The sequence below is a fragment of the Rutidosis leptorrhynchoides genome, chromosome 5, assembly GCF_046630445.1.
Source record: "Rutidosis leptorrhynchoides isolate AG116_Rl617_1_P2 chromosome 5, CSIRO_AGI_Rlap_v1, whole genome shotgun sequence".
NCBI classification, from domain to species: domain Eukaryota; kingdom Viridiplantae; phylum Streptophyta; class Magnoliopsida; order Asterales; family Asteraceae; genus Rutidosis; species Rutidosis leptorrhynchoides.
In genome coordinates, this window is record NC_092337.1 from 166,827,705 (window position 1) to 166,831,248 (window position 3,544).

Sequence of the window (3,544 nt, forward strand, 5' to 3'; positions counted from 1 at the left end):
GGATGCACCTACAAAGAATTCACTGCCTGCAAACCTTTGGAATTTGATGGAACCGAAGGACCGATCGGATTGAAACGGTGGACCGAGAAGGTTGAATCGGTGTTTGCCATAAGTAAGTGTACTGAAGAGGACAAAGTGAAGTACGCTACGCATACCTTCACAGGTTCTGCGTTAACATGGTGGAATACCTATCTAGAGCAAGTGGGACAAGATGATGCATACGCACTACCGTGGTCAGCATTCAAGCACTTGATGAACGAGAAGTACCGTCCCAGAACCGAGGTCAATAAGCTCAAGACAGAACTTAGAGGGTTACGAACCCAAGGATTTGATATTACCACGTACGAAAGACGATTCACAGAATTGTGTCTATTGTGTCCGGGAGCATTCGAAGATGAGGAAGAGAAGATCGACGCGTTTGTGAAAGGATTACCGGAAAGAATCCAAGAAGATATAAGTTCACACGAGCCCGCCTCCATACAACAGGCATGTAGAATGGCTCACAAACTAGTGAACCAGATTGAAGAAAGAATTAAAGAACAGACTGCTGAAGAGGCCAATGTGAAGCAAGTCAAAAGAAAGTGGGAGGAAAACGGTGATAAGAATCACCAATACAACAACAACAGCAATTACAACAATAATCGCAACAATTATCCCAACAATCGCAACATCAATCGCAACTACAACAAACGGCCCAACAACAACAACAACAACAACAACAACAGCAACTACAACAATCATCCCAACAACAATAATAACCGCAACAACAACAACAATCAGAAGCAACTATGCCAAAGGTGTGAAAAGAATCACTCGGGGTTCTGCACCAAATTTTGCAACAAGTGTAAAAGAAATGGTCATAGCACGGCGAAGTGTGAGGTCTACGGACCAGGGGTTAATAGAACGAAAGGAACAAATGGTGTCGGAACGAGTAATGGCGGAGCAAGTAGTGTCGGAGCAAGTTATGCCAATGTAGTTTGTTATAAATGTGGAAAACCAGGCCACATTATTAGAAATTGCCCGAACCAGGAGAACACGAATGGACAAGGCCGTGGAAGAGTTTTCAATATTAATGCGGTAGAGGCACAGGAAGACCCGGAGCTTGTTACGGGTACGTTTCTTATTGACAATAAATCTGCTTACGTTTTATTTGATTCGGGTGCGGATAGAAGCTATATGAGTAGAGATTTTTGTGCTAAATTAAGTTGTCCATTGACGCCTTTGGATAGTAAATTTTTACTCGAATTAGCAAATGGTAAATTAATTTCAGCAGATAATATATGTCGGAATCGAGAAATTAAACTGGTTAGCGAAACATTTAAGATTGATTTGATACCAGTAGAGTTAGGGAGTTTTGATGTGATAATCGGTATGGACTGGTTGAAAGAAGTGAAAGCGGAGATCGTTTGTTACAAAAATGCAATTCGCATTATACGAGAAAAAGGGAAACCCTTAATGGTGTACGGAGAAAAGGGCAACACGAAGCTACATCTTATTAGTAATTTGAAGGCACAAAAACTAATAAGAAAAGGTTGCTATGCTGTTCTAGCACACGTCGAGAAAGTACAAACTGAAGAAAAGAGCATCAATGATGTTCCCATTGCAAAAGAATTTCCCGATGTATTTCCGAAAGAATTACCGGGATTACCCCCACATCGATCCGTTGAATTTCAAATAGATCTTGTACCAGGAGCTGCACCAATAGCTCGTGCTCCTTACAGACTCGCACCCAACGAGATGAAAGAACTGCAAAGCCAATTACAAGAACTTTTAGAGCGTGGTTTCATTCGACCAAGCACATCACCGTGGGGAGCTCCTGTTTTGTTTGTCAAGAAGAAAGATGGTACATTCAGGTTGTGTATCGACTACCGCGAGTTGAACAAACTTACCATCAAGAACCGCTACCCACTACCGAGAATCGACGACTTATTTGATCAACTACAAGGCTCGTCTGTTTATTCAAAGATTGACTTACGTTCCGGGTATCATCAAATGCGGGTGAAAGAAGATGATATTCCAAAGACTGCTTTCAGAACACGTTACGGTCATTACGAGTTTATGGTCATGCCGTTTGGTTTAACTAATGCACCAGCTGTGTTCATGGACCTTATGAACCGAGTGTGTGGACCATACCTTGACAAGTTTGTCATTGTTTTCATTGATGACATACTTATTTACTCAAAGAATGACCAAGAACACGGTGAACATTTGAGAAAGGTGTTAGAAGTATTGAGGAAGGAAGAATTGTACGCTAAGTTTTCAAAGTGTGCATTTTGGTTGGAAGAAGTTCAATTCCTCGGTCACATAGTGAACAAAGAAGGTATTAAGGTGGATCCGGCAAAGATAGAAACTGTTGAAAAGTGGGAAACCCCGAAAACTCCGAAACACATACGCCAGTTTTTAGGACTAGCTGGTTACTACAGAAGGTTCATCCAAGACTTTTCCAGAATAGCAAAACCCTTGACTGCATTAACGCATAAAGGGAAGAAATTTGAATGGAATGATGAACAAGAGAAAGCGTTTCAGTTATTGAAGAAAAAGCTAACTACGGCACCTATATTGTCATTGCCTGAAGGGAATGATGATTTTGTGATTTATTGTGATGCATCAAAGCAAGGTCTCGGTTGTGTATTAATGCAACGAACGAAGGTGATTGCTTATGCGTCTAGACAATTGAAGATTCACGAACAAAATTATACGACGCATGATTTGGAATTAGGCGCGGTTGTTTTTGCATTAAAGACTTGGAGGCACTACTTATATGGGGTCAAAAGTATTATATATACCGACCACAAAAGTCTTCAACACATATTTAATCAGAAACAACTGAATATGAGGCAGCGTAGGTGGATTGAATTATTGAATGATTACGACTTTGAGATTCGTTACCACCCGGGGAAGGCAAATGTGGTAGCCGATGCCTTGAGCAGGAAGGACAGAGAACCCATTCGAGTAAAATCTATGAATATAATGATTCATAATAACATTACTACTCAAATAAAGGAGGCGCAACAAGGAGTTTTAAAAGAGGGAAATTTAAAGGATGAAATACCCAAAGGATCGGAGAAGCATCTTAATATTCGGGAAGACGGAACCCGGTATAGGGCTGAAAGGATTTGGGTACCAAAATTTGGAGATATGAGAGAAATGGTACTTAGAGAAGCTCATAAAACCAGATACTCAATACATCCTGGAACGGGGAAGATGTACAAGGATCTCAAGAAACATTTTTGGTGGCCGGGTATGAAAGCCGATGTAGCTAAATATGTAGGAGAATGTTTGACGTGTTCTAAGGTCAAAGCTGAGCATCAGAAACCATCAGGTCTACTTCAACAACCCGAAATCCCGGAATGGAAATGGGAAAACATTACCATGGATTTCATCACTAAATTGCCAAGGACTGCAAGTGGTTTTGATACTATTTGGGTAATAGTTGATCGTCTCACCAAATCAGCACACTTCCTACCAATAAGAGAAGATGACAAGATGGAGAAGTTAGCACGACTGTATTTGAAGGAAGTCATCTCCAGACATGGAATACCAA